Source organism: Musca domestica, unplaced genomic scaffold, assembly GCF_030504385.1.
Source record: "Musca domestica strain aabys unplaced genomic scaffold, Musca_domestica.polishedcontigs.V.1.1 4, whole genome shotgun sequence".
Classification (NCBI taxonomy): domain Eukaryota; kingdom Metazoa; phylum Arthropoda; class Insecta; order Diptera; family Muscidae; genus Musca; species Musca domestica.
The window spans coordinates 19,191,822-19,206,575 of NW_026712328.1; the positions used below are offsets into that span (position 1 = coordinate 19,191,822).

Here is a 14,754-nt window from a genome sequence, read left to right on the forward strand (position 1 = left end):
AAATTTTTTACTTATGTGTACTAAAGTAATAAATTTCTTACTTTTTAAATTTAGGACAATTTTGATTTGAACCTATAGGGCTGTAATCCTGAAATTGTGAAATTTAGATTTCTATTGGATTTCATTGGGATGAGGTATGAGATGAGGTAGTTTTGGAAATTTGGGGTAAACATTTCTCTTAATATAAATCCTTATTCCGTATACGAAGTAGAGGGTAAAGTGATTGACTAACTGACTTAATGATTCATCAACGTCTAGACTAAAGGGCTGCAACTAAAATAATGAAATTTTGGTCCCAAAGTGTCAGTTAAGGCAGGGTTTTGGATACTAAAACGATATGAAAAGTACTAAAATCTACTAAAAATTTAATACTTTTAACTGGACATCCTTAAGGTTACGAAAAGTTCTAAAATGATATTAAGCTTCAGAAATGTTATCATTTGATTCTTTGTGAATAGATAGAGCTAAAAACTTGTAATTTAGTATTAGAATCAAGATTGGAAAGTAAGTTTGATACATGAAGCTGGTTTTGGAAATGTGCACTAAGTGTGCGAACTGTACTAAATGGTACTAAGGTTGAAGGGATTGGACTGAAATCCTGAAACTTTATATAGATGGCACTCTTTGTGCTTGTAGTTAAGAAATGGAGGCAGTTTTGCAAATGTTAACATGTCTGTTCGAAAAGTACTAAAAAATATTAATGGAAGATAATTGTCTATATAGATCCAAGATATCATATATCCCCTATATAACTATTCCTCCCGATATTCGGTATTTTGATGATTTCATCTAAATTTTTCAATGGAATTGTCTTAAAAACTACGAAAGGAGTTCCTTGTGAGTACATTGAGAGAATTGTTTAATAGATCCATCGTTTGTCCCCTGTGTTATATAGGGTTCCTACCGATATTCGGTATTTTGATGATTTCAGCCACATTTTCAACGGAATTGTCTGAAAATCCATACAAGGATTTTCTTGTGAGTACTTTATTCCCTAAAAGATAATTGTATATATAGATCCACGATATCGTATAGCCCCCATATAACGGTAACTCCAGATATTCGGTATTTTGATAATTTCAGGCATCATTTTTAATGGAATTATCTTAAAATCAAGGGGTTCTTTATGAGAATTGTCTGCATAGGTCCCCCAGATAATCGATATTTTCATGATTTTTGCGACATTATTCACAGAAATTATTTCCAAATTTGTATTTGAAGTTCCGTTACTACAGCCTATGAGAAAAATTGTATATGCAGGACCACGTCTTCGTATAACCCCCATATAATGGTTTTCATTTGAGCGGTATTTTTCAACGGATTTTTTGAAAATTTTCAAGTTTCTTCCAAATGGTGGAGGGTATAAATACTTCGTCCTGGCCGAACTCAACCGTTTTTTGTCAAATTTTTTGTCGCATGGATTTTTAATTTACAATTTAATGTTCTGAAGATGTGTGCAAAATATTTAGGGTTTAAAATGGACAAAAATTAAAATTTTCCTGATTTTGGAGTCGGTCTACTGGTCACATTTAAAAACCAATCAACACGGAATTTAGTATAAGGTTAGAATTTAGAACAGGGCAGAGATCCATGGATGGTGGTAAAAATGGACCACAACTTTTGTGTGAAATGGTTTTGAATACCTATCATCACGAGAGCGCCAATACTGGGCAAATGCCCCTCACTCAAACCTCAAAGGAAACATTTGTGCAAGGCTGTATGGCATTATTTCCTAGGCTCTGTGTCACTGACTGCCTTTGTCAGGCTTTGAATGGTTTTTAACGCGTTTTCAATAGCCCTAACAGGAACACCTTTGACTTCAAGTTCAGACAGTTTCTTCTCGAGGTTCAGAAGCTTCTTATCAACTGACGGAATTGAAGGTGTCTTCTAATATCGATATGTTAAAACCCAAAAAATAGATTTTCTTCGATTTTCATTGACAATTTCTTTTTTTTTTTACAAAAATATTTGAAATTAATTTGAGTACATACGAGAGCTCCGAATATTTGTCTTTATCTATTTCATTTTTGAAATCACAACTCTGGCCACCCCAATCATGGCAAAATAGCAAACTCGAGCACAAAGAGAGAAGTTGAGAGACACATTAACGCTCCTCGTTGGGGGCTGCCTTGTCGTTTGCCGAATAGCTATTCAAAAATTTAGTTGAGCGTGAGAAATCAAACAGGTCGGTCGTTGTTCAGACGCTTCGCTTGTTATTACCGTTGTTTGCTCGTTCGTTCGCGTCGTGGTGGTTGCTTGCTTGCTTGGTTGGTGCTCGCGCCAACATATCTATTTCCCATATTTTTTTTTGGTTTTGTTTGGCCCCCACACTATCTTGTTGAATGTGAGTGAGTGAACAGCGGCGTTCGAATACATTTTTAACCTTTTTGTTGTAAAAAACTCATTTTTGTAGATAGAAAACAACAACAAAAATATTAAAAAACAACAATTCAAACAAACTATCGGGTACGCCAGATGCTTTTAAACAAAACAACAAAAAATCACGTTTTATTTCGCATTATGCCTTATCACCAAAAAATAAAAGAAACGAGTATTAATTGTGTGTGTCTGTTCCCCATTTCCCTATCGTAAAAACGAGAGTGTCATATCTTTTATTGAAATTGAAAGAAATGAAATAATAATAAATGAAAATAAACAAAAAAAGAAGAACATAAAATATAAGTGCGCTCGTTATGGATTCAAGTGTGACTGGTTGGATGGATTAAAGTTCGATGGCGTGGAGTAGAACGCACACTATATTTTAATTGCGTCGTAGTTGTTGCTTTTGTTGTTGTTGTTGTTCTTACAACAATCTCGTCAACCGCATACATAGCTATTTCTATGTCAACCCTGTCACCCGCTCTCCTCATACTATTTATCACACTCACGCTTATAATTATAGATACACTTCTTCTATTCTTTATAATCACTTCTATATTATCACTTCTTTGATAAAAATGAATAACTGAATATACATACCAAAAACCAGTAAAGAAAAGACAACATCTTAATCTTTATAGATTTTCATTGAAATAATTAGGTTTAATCCAGATCGAGAGAAATTCTATGAGTAAATTTTATTAATTCAATAGTAATTAACAAGTAAAAAAGCTGAAAGTCCTGTCAGGCCGAACTTTGAATACCCTTCACCATTTGGAACGAATTTGGCAATTTTCAAAAAAAAAAAAAAATAAATTCCGTTAAAAATTCTGTTAAAATCTAAAAATACCGAATGAAGTTGTATGTGTATAAACCATTACAATATTCAAATGCGAAATTTGAAAAAAAAATCGGTGAATAAGGTAGCCAAATTCATCAAAATTCCGAATATAGGGAGATACCTTTATATGGGTGCTATACCAAAACGTGGACCTGCGCAGACAATTTTCTGTCATAGGCTGTAGTATCCATTACGAACTTCAAATACCAAATTTGAAACAATTCCAGTGAATAATGTCGCTAAAATCATGAAAATACTGAATATCGAGAGGTACCGTTATATGGGGGCTATACGAAGACGTGGACCTGCACAGACAATTTTCTGTCTTAGGCTGCAGTATCCAGTATGAGCTTTAAATACCAAATTTGAAACATTTCCGGTGAATAATGTCGCTAAAATCATCAAAATACCGAAAATAGGAAGGTACCATTATATGGGGGCTATACCAAAACGCAGACATAATATACATTTGAGTAAAATTTTATCAACCTACTTCATTTCGTTCGGAAGCTAGAGTGATTTCCACAGACGGACAGACGGACGGACATTACCAAATCGACATAGAATTTTATGCTGATGAAGAATAAATGTACTTTGTGGGGTCTAAAATGTATGTTTCGAGGTGTTACAAACGGAATGACAAACTTAATATACCCTCCATACTATGGTGGAGTGTATAAAAATCAAAGATGGTCGAAATAATAATCAAAGATTGTCGAAATAATTCCATCAAATTTGACGATCATTGTTATGGAGTGAATATATGGTAACTATAGTTATATCTGATCACCTATTTACATCAAATTTGACATACTTGCTTCTATACTAGATACGGTCGTGTGTGTCAAAATCCATTTAATAGAGGCTGATGTTATACATATTGTACGATTAACGTGAAATAGGACAATAAATGTGACCTGTACTTTGCTTACAAAAATACATGGCAGCCGGACGGACTCAGAGTGTGATTCTATGGAACTATAGGTCTATTTTGTCTCCTTCTGAATATTACAAATAAATGCACAAAGACATCCCAAAAGACTTCAAAATTTGATAGAGGCCTTTAGCTTACATGTAGAATCGTTTTTTGTTTTCGTGTTTTGTTTCGTGTGGCCAAGGCCCCATTTTTTGTGGCCAAGACCAAGACCTTCATATGAGGGTTATAACAAAACGTGCGTTAATATTGATAATTTTTTGCAAGGATGATTACTTTTTATTTAGAATTCAAACTCATGAACTCAAATCGCCGAAATTTGTATAAAAAATATGGTTAAAATGTAAAAAAAGTTGAAATAAATATATACATTCATATGGGCGCTACACCAAAACTTGGACCGATATGACCCATAGGCCTGTATCAAATTTAAAAGCGCTATCTAAAATTTTGCAAAGCATACAATAAAATATTTGAAGGCCTATGTATATGCCTCACTATAAATTTATAATGGGCCCAAAAAAAATGCTAGAGACACAAAACCCCTTTTTGTATTTCGGTCTATTAACCAAATACTATCACCTCAGATTTTCCCACCCTTCAGATAGTTTGTTGCACAATGTAATGGGGATTTCACAAGGGCCATGAAAAATAAATTACTGATCAACAATTTCATCGTTTAAGCCGAATTTTCTTTCATTGAGCCATTTTCAACTGACCACTTTTAAGATAATTTCGGGTTTATTGACCTTAATTGACCATCATATGTAATCGTGCGACCACGCTAAGAATCAGAAAACTTCTTCATATTCACTTCACTATAAGATAGGAATTTTGTGATTCCGTTTATGACACCTTTATTCGTGACAAGGTTACTACTCTTAAGACGTTTGATATTGAAAACTCTGTATATCGGTTCACTTTTTCCTTTAGCTCCCAATTAACGGCACCTCCTGATTTTAAAGGTTTCAGTCCCAATTTGTTTCTGTATTGACTTAAATTTGTTATTTATACTCTTGGAGAATGGAAGTTCGCCCAATGAAACTGTTCAATATTGGTTCACTTTTTCATAGAAGTCCTATAAGCGGTACCGGCTAATTTTAAGTTTATTGAAGGTCAAGATCACATTTTTCACATGAAATCTTTATTGTAAGAATAAAAATTAAATATTCATTTTGGGTCGAGGTGTTATTGGCATTTTTTAAAGCATTTTTAAAGCCAAGCCACATTTAAAAAAAGGCTTCAATTTGGTATTGTGTGTTTGTAACTGATAGAAAACTATCTCCGAAACATACAATTTTTATACCCTCCACCATAATATGGATGGTATATAATCAGCATAAAATTCTATGTCGATTTAGAGATATCCGTCCGTCTGTCCGTCTATCCGTCTGTGGAAATCACTCTAGCTTCCGAACAAAATGAAGAAGATTGATAAAATTTTACTCAAATGTATATCATGTCTGCAGGACATTTGGTATTGAAAACCTCCCCATTTTCGGTATTTTGGTGATTTAAGCGACATTATTCACCGGAAATGTTTCAAATTTGGTATCTGAAGTTCGTCATGGATACTACAGCCTAAGACAGAAAATTGTCTCTGCAGGTCCACGTTTTGGTATAGCCCCCATATAATGGTACCTTCCGATACTTCGATGATTTTAGCGAATTTATTCACCGGAATTGTTTTAAATTTCAAATTTGAAGTTCGTAATGGATACTACAGCCTATGACTGAAAATTGTCTGTGCAGGTCCTAGTCTTCGTACAACCCCCATATAAGGGTACCTCCTTATATTCGGTATTTTGATGATTTTAACTACATTATTCACCGAATTTTATTTTCAAGTTTCGCATTTGAATATTGTAATGGCTTAAGACAAAAGTTGCCTATGCAGGTAAATCCGGTATTCTGAAGATTTTAACAAAATTTTTACGAATATAATTTTTTGAAAATTGCCAAATTCGTTGCAAATGGTGGATGGTATTCAAAGTTCGGCCCGACCGAATATACAGCTTTTTTACTTGTTTAGTAATAAAGTGTATCTTTGATCATTCAATCCATCCAATTTGAATACAGTTAAAATTTTTCATGGTGGAGGTTATACTTGTTATCCATTGCTTTCTTGATTGAAATGGAGTTGTAATATGGATAATATATGGGCTATTTACTTTTAGAAATTCCCCTTTCGAGATTTTTCTCCGGAAAATTTAATGTTTCAATTATCATTTCCCGGCCAGATGAAACCAAACGCAAACAAGCAATAATCATTCTTAATAAGTTAGAGCTTCTCTCATTTATTTCCTCAATTGAAATGGAATTAACATTAATATATACCATAAAATGTTGTCTGCAAAAAGTCTGTTCAATTCTCTTTAAATTGCTTTATATTCTGTCAATGCCCAACGAATTTAGCACTGAATTCATTTCATATTGAATCTTCTGCTCCCATAAACAACAGGACCCAATGAACTCGGTGACGCCTTGATGTTTTCCAATGCCTTAAATTAAAAAAGACTCTGAGTTCAATTTCCCATAGCAACATGTCAGCCATGCATTTAATTTCTTTTAGAATAATTAGATTCCACGAACATCACACAAATTATAAAATAAAATGAGCTATTTGAGAAAAATTAAAAGCAAAAAGCAAACAAAAAAAAATTACTCTTCTTGGAAACACTGATATAAGTTATGGCCTGGAGCTGATTTTCCCTAACAACTCATCGCCGCCTTTCTGTTTGTGTATCCTATATTCCACATGCCCACTTCCACTTCCACATTCACCTCCCTACTTGTACATTGTGTAGGCTTCCGTTTATTGTACTTTCTAGAATGTGGCCAGATTTGTGTGTTCAAGAACATGTTGACAACAAAAGTTCCCCTTACGTCACAACGCAAACTTGAAGTGAAGGGCAACAGGAAGAATCCTTTGACATTTCTAGTTCATTTTGTTTTTGCGGCTTTTGTGCACAAGTAAGAGGATATTTTTGTTGTTTTGTATAAACGTAACAATTGCTAGCTTGAATTTGTATGTTTCTCTTAGTACTTTTCCTTCTCTTTGTTAGAAGTTATTGCTGCCGTTGTTATATAGTGGTAAATGTATGATGTCCTATATTTGACCTGATGTAACAAACATGTTGGCACGGAATATTCATATTGATAATGACGTTAAGAGAAATATATGTACATATATACATTTTTAATTAATATTAAATTTATTATGTATTTTTATTTTTCGCATTATGAATGAACAGGGTGAGATTAAAAAAAGGCTACAAAGTCAAACGCCATAATATTTAATTTTTTTGTTATTTAATTTTTTTTTAATATTTATTTTTTTTTTAATTTTATTGAACGAAAGAAAAAAAATGTTGGAAATAGCATCTAATTTTAGAATAAGTTTACATTTGTTCGAATTGGTCACCTTTGGCACGAATTATGTTCTTCAAATGGCCAATGAAACCGTCACACGCTACCCAATTCCCGGCGAAGCGCTTGCTTGAGGTGATCGACACTTTCGTATTTTTTTAGTGCCACCCTTGCTTTCCAAACATGTTTGCGGGCCCAAGGCTTTATACACCCTCCAGAATATTTTCGCGATAATATTCGGCATTTATTCTGATGGCACGGTCGATTAATACGAGCGGAGAGCGACAATCGGCGGTTATGGCGGCCCACACCATCACCATGGCCGGCGCTTGAGTTCTAATGACCTACCGAAGGTGCACATTTTCAGCTGACCTCTTTGGCAAGTAAACACAATCATTTGGTTTGTTTACAAACTGCTGGACAACAAATGTGTTCTCATCAGAGAAAACTAAATTCGGCAGTTCACCACTTTCGACCAAGCGAAGCAACTCTTTAGCTCTTTTGAGTCTATTTTCTTTCTGTTGTGATGTAAGTTCTTGTACTTTTTGGAATTTCAATGGCTCTACCCCGAGCTCATTTTTATACCCTCCACCTTGGAAAGGAGGGTATATTAACTTTGTCATTCCGTTTGTAACATCCTTAAATATTCGTCGTAGACACCATAAAGTATATATATTCATAATCAGCATAAAATTCTAAGTCGATTTAACGATGTTCGTCTGTCTGTCTGTTGAAATCACGATACAGCCCATATTATTTGACGTAGAGCGCCAAAATTTAGCAGAGCAATTTGGTATTGAAAATGAGATATATCGGTCCACGTTCTGGTATAGTCCCCATATAACGGTACCTCCCGATATTCGGTATTTTGATGATTTATGCCACATTTTTTACTGATTTGTTTAAAAATTGGTATTTGTGGGTCATAACGGGTCCCTGTACGTGTGGCAAAACATGGCATGTACAGGTCCACGTTTTGGTATAGTCCCCATATAACGGTACCTCCCAATATTCGGTATTTTGGTGATTTTTAACACATTTTTTCACGAATTTCTCTGAAAATTGGTAGTTGTAGATCATAATGGGTCCCAGATCGTGCGGCGAGCCATTGAAATTATAGGTCCACGTTTTGGTATGGCCCCCATATAATGGTACCTCCCGATATTCGGTAATTTGATGATTTTTGCCACATTTTTTCATGGATTTGTCTGAAAATTGGTATTTCAAATTTTTATTTGATTTCATTTACTTTTTTCGCTGGTACGAAAACCAAAAATTCTATTTGTCCCATGGTACCATAATCTGTAATATTGCCGCATACACACTTAACACACATAAAATAAACGAATTCGCACTACTGGATTTTACTTGTAAAAAGTTCCGAAAATTCCCTCTAAACAAAGAGTGATTTCCAAGATAAATTTCTAAATACCAAAACTTAAGTCATAAAATTCATAACATTGTCGTGCCATTTTGTACCTTTTAGTACTTTTCGTACCATTAAACTACGAATTTCCAAAAACCAAGTCTTATCTCACCTCTTCCCACAATCAGTGAGTTTAATTCCAAATTCTCAGAGTTTAATTCCAAACACCCCTCCTAGGCGTTGATAAATAGGTCAGTCACATTGCTCTTTTATAAACATCTCTCGTAAACCAGTTACAAAATTCCAGTGCAAACCCATATTTTCTAAATAGCCAACACTGATAAGCTATATCGTATGTTTTTGCATATTTGCGTTTGTTATTTGTCGATTTTTGAGATTAAAATTTGGCTATGACGAAATTTGATATAGAGCCTATGGGGAAGATCCGCTGATTTATTAAGTTTCTTTCCCAAAATAAAAAAAAACACATAAATAGTATAATTTAGATGATAAGTTAATGACAGCTACTTGAAGCATATCAATATGATCCAGGTACATATTTTTCAAAGTGTTATTGATAGTACATACAATAAGTACCGATATCAAACAATTAACAGTTTAGTATTCTACTGCAAATAGCCTCAGGGGGGCATGTCATAATGTCGGGATGATCACGGTTATAGAAACCCGCTAAATAAACATATTGTGTTTATGGATTTTTGCGTTTTTCTTGGGTGTTTCAATTGTGCAGTGCTATTTATTCGTTCTTCGCTGTTGTCCAGACGACTATTACGATATTTGCAATTATTTCATAGTTTAACGCTACGATCATCAGTTTAATTTAAATTAAAGCGAAGAGAAGAAAAACGCAAAGAAACAAAATGAGAAAAAAACCAAACAGCCGTCGCGTTTTTTTTTTGTTATGGCTCCGGTAGCGCCATGAACAGTGTTGCCGTTTGAAATTTTTATTTCAGCCCAAATTTTTTCTAAAAACCGCCCAAAATCGACCATATCCGTCCAAACTGTAAAAAGTTGAATAATTTATATGTAGTATGTATTCAAGTAAATTTTATTGAAAATTTTACACTATACATAAAAAAGGTACTCAAGTTTTTTACATTCAATGTATTAAATACATTAGCGAAAATAAAAATGTTATGTTATTTTACTTCAAAATTTTTTTTATATGTATTATATATATATTTGAAAAAGTAACATAATACAAGAATTCAATGTATTAAATACATTAAAGTCATTATTATTATTCAGGTTTTTATACCCTACAACAGGGTATAAAAACCAAAAATTATATAACACCAAGAAATATTGGTTTCCCACATAGGAAAGTATATATGGATCTTCCTATCTCGTCGAGCTGAGTCGATCTAGCTATGTATGTCCGTCCGTCCGTCTGTCCATGTTAATTTGTAATCACCCTACAGGTCGCAATTATGACCCGGTCTTCACGAAATTTAGAATATAACTGGGGTTAAGGTCAGAATATAACCCTATTTCTTTTGGAGATGATCGCATAATATTTAGGGGTTGAAATGGACCAAAAACTGAAAAATTTCCTGATTTTGCAGTTGCTCTACAGGTCACAATTATAGACCAATCGAAGCGAAATTTAACATGGTGCTAGAGCTTTGGACTGGGTAGAAGCCTTCCAATTTTGATGGTCATCAGGTAATATTTAGTGGTTTAGTAGACCATAGCATTTGCGATAAATAAAAGTCAATTTTTCCATTAATCCGCAAATATTTTTACTGCCGGCGAAATCACAAATAGACGAACAGGTCAATTCTGACGGTTACGTAGATGCCGATAGTAAAAATATCGGATATATAGAGAAATATATACAATGTATATATACAAAGGAAGGGGATATCAGCAAGTATGCTTATATCTTCAGAATGGCTGGAGCGATTTTGACAAATTCTGTCAATTTAGAATGTCCTTGTGGCATTAAAGTATAAATACTAAAAAATCGCATAAAAAGATACCAATATAAAAATATACCAATATATATAGATTTTGTAGTATTTTGTGACATTTTTTTTCATATTTTTTATCGCATGCGATTTTTTCAAATTGACTTATAATTTGAAGTATTTGTTTTGTAATATTTTATCACTTTACAACACAGGTAAGGGTTATTATTTATATACAGATTGCAATTATCGTTCGATCCTCACGAAATTTTTCACAAAGGTAGGGTTAGGCTCAGAAGGGCTTAGCCTATTGTTTTCAAAGATGTCCGCAATATATTTAGGGGTTGAAATGGACCAGCAACTCAAAATGTTTCTGATTTTGCAGCCGTTATAAAGGTCCCAAATATAAACCTAAGGACACGTAATCTCGCATGAAGTTAGAGTTTAGGACAGCGGGTAGAATGGACCACTACTTTTGTGTAAAAAAATACCAACATTACTGGCATTTTGGATGACCATTGGAATATATTTAGCCGTAAAATGGACCACAAAAACTAACAGCACGAAGGAGTGCATAAATATTGGGAAAATGTCCCTGGTCAAAATGCTAAGGGTAATATCTGGGCAGTGCTCCGTGACATAACTTCAAAATCGAAATCTTCCAAAATGGATTTGGACATGAGGGGGCTTCTAACATATTGTAGTGTTGTAGGGTATCAGTGGGCCCCGCACTGCTATAGCCTAATGTATTATATATATTATTAAAAAACACAACAAAAATCTATAAAATAAATAACGATTCATCTCAATAAAAAAATTCAGTTAGTAATAAAAAAATAAAATTACGTAAAAATAAACAATGAAAAATAAATGTGTACCCAATATGGAAAAAATCCGCCCAAACCACAAAATTTATCTTTTTTCCGCCCAGATTTGGACGGAAACGCCCAAAACGGCAACACTGGCCATGAAAGCTAGCCAGATTCTTTAGGATTTGTTAAATAATCTATTTAAGGGACGACTGAATATGACGTTTTTTGTTGTAAAAACAATATCGACTGAGACAAATCTCATTTGATATTTCTCTTAGCAGGCGTGTTCTCATGCCATTCGAGTTGAGAACTGTTTTTCTCTCTTTATCTATTTCTCTTTTTTGTTTTATTTATTTTTTGTTTTTGGTTACACTTGTATGTAATATAAATTGTTAATTTTGAAATTGTTGGCATGTGTTTTTTGTTTTATATATGTATGTTTTTGCAAAACAAGATAAATAAAAAACTTCGTACTAGAATCCAGGCAAATAATACAACCACAGCATTTTTACTATTGAAGATATCGATTGGAATGAATAATCAATTTGTCAAATTATATTGAAATCGTTTTGTATTAGGATACAGCTCGACCGAATTCATAAATTTGATGCTTTAAACACGTGAGTCGGTACGATTTCATGTATTTGATGCACCAAACACGCCATTTATCTTCAATTTCAATGATTTTTGGAATGTGCAACGGAATTTGTTACAAAAATAAATTTACCAAATCGTATTGAAATCGGTTCAGATTTGGACTTGGCTCCCATATATACAGGGTGAGATAGAAAAAACTGCAACAAAGTCAAACGCCATGATTTTTACATTTTTTTTTAATTTTATTGACTGAAAGCAAAAAATGTCGGAAATAGCATCAAAGTTTAGAATAAGTTTAGACTTGTTCGAATTGGTCACCTTTGGCACGAATTATGGCCTTCAAACGGCCAATGAAACCGTCACACGCTGCCCGAATGTTGGTCTGCGGTATTTTGGCACATTCCCGGCGAAGCGCCTGCATGAGGTGATCGACACTTTGGTATTTTTCAGTGCCAACCTTGCTTTCCAAAATACTCCAGACACAATAGTCCAACGGATTGGTATCCGGAGTGCGCTGGTAATAAAGCGAGGAACCTCATTTTGTACCCATTCTTGGGTGGCACGTGCTGAATGCGATGGTGCTGAGTCCTGTTGGAATGTCCAAGGTCTGCGGCTAAAATGTTTGCGTACCCAAGGTTCCATTCACCCTCCAGAATATTTTCGCGATAATATTCGGCATTTATTCTAATGCCACTGTCGATTATTACGAGCGGAGAGCGACCATCGGTTGTTATGGAAGCCCACACCATCACCATGGCCGATGCTTGAGTTCTGGTTGCCAACCGAAGGTGCACATTTTCAGCTGACCTCTTTGGCAAGTAAACACGATCATTTTGTTTGTTTACAAACTGCTGGACAACGAATGTTTTCTCATCGGAGAAAACCAAATTCAGCAATTCGGCCAAGCGAAGCATCTCTTTAGCTCTTCTGAGTCTATTTTCTTTCTGCTGCGGCGTAAGGTCGTGCACTTTTTGGAATTTCAATGGCTCTACCTCGAGCTCATTTTTCAATATTTGCCGAATGGAATATTGTCATTTGTTCAGCTGACGAGCCATTTTTCGGCCACTACGCTGCGGGTTTCGATCAAGTCGCTTCTTTACTTTTTGAACCATTTCTGCTGACTTGGCATTTCCTATGGCAATTAATAAATCCCAAGAACAAACTCTTCGTTTACACAGACAAAAATGTACTCAGATGGGTGTTAGTTCTGCACCTTTGGCGTATCTTTGGAATTAAAAATGGGCTAAAGGCCCTATATAACTGTACCGGCAGATTTAAGGGTTTTTTGCGTGTTTTGGACACTATTATAACCGGAATTTGCTGTAAATTGGCAGCATGTGTTTCCCTTATGCCACAAACATCCTGGCATTGAACTATCAACTAGAACTGTATCCTTTCACCAGAGTTATTTCGCATTTGGACTTCGCAGTGGGCACTGCTTCCTATGACAGAAATTTATTTATACAAGTTCACGTCTTCGTGTAGCCCCATATAACAGTACCTCCCAATATTCCGTATTTTTACGAATTTAGCTACATTTTCCAACAGAATTATCTTAATATCGGCGTTTGGAGTTCGTAATAGCCACCTTCTGCCATAGCCACGTAATAGCCTGTTCATGTTCATTTTAAGAGTTATCGTGATATGTGGTCTATATTCATTATCTCAAAGAGGCACATTTTTGCAGTATCTAATGATAAATAGTCCGTAGTTTATATTTAACAAAAGTGGTGCATATCTTCGTAATTCGCCCTTTTTTCTGTCAATTAATGTCTTTACTTTTACTTCTCGTTTACCTTTTTGAACCACTGTCATCATTCATTATCAACAATATGTGATGCATCTGTTTTGATGACTGACTGCATGCCTTGGGCGTTTTTTTTTTGTTGCCTAAGTGACAATAGCTCGCAGGTAGCTGCAGCATATGAACGATTAAAATATTCTCTTCTATGGTTTTGTATTCTTATTGTCGTTTTCCTCTTTAAAGAAAAGAAGAAAATACAATGTTCAGTAGTTACCTATTCCTCTTTACTCTTGGCACCCCTTATCATTCTTTGACAATCACGTTTAATTCATCAGTTCTTTAGTGTTCTTTGTATCTTGAAATTACGACGCTGTCAAGCACAAACAACAATTGCATTTATCTCTATAAAATGCATACGTTCAGTAAGAATCTACACTCGCACATACATACAGACGCTGATAGATACAAATATACAAAGAGTAAAAAATGCAAGTATAACTAGTACACTGAGAGAAAAAAATTAATAGAAATTACGATACTAAAAATAAATACCATTAGAGCGCAATTGAAATAACGAAATTGGTTGACGGCCTCCCATCAAATATTAAATAATAAAATATAACGAGTAAAAAACATTAAGTTCGGCCTGACTAAACTTTAAATACCCTCCATCATTTGGTAAAGAAAACATTTTTAAATAAAAGTATCTGGATTTAAACGTGCTCCACTTTAAACTGGAATACCAGTGTGATCGGTGAGAGAATGCAGTTACATTTTTCAA

General features: G+C 34.4%; 1 protein-coding gene across 2 annotated transcripts in view; it reads left to right on the plus strand.

The window, feature by feature from the left end:
• The first annotated feature begins 2,150 nt into the window (after positions 1-2,150).
• The window catches only part of LOC101887379 (uncharacterized), a 60,773-nt gene continuing 48,169 nt past the window's right edge, over positions 2,151-14,754 (plus strand). For both annotated transcript variants that reach the window (XM_011297829.3, XM_005176381.4), the window contains exon 1: positions 2,151-2,344. The gene's annotated coding sequence lies outside the window, so the exon portion shown is untranslated. The remainder of the gene's footprint in view (positions 2,345-14,754) is intronic.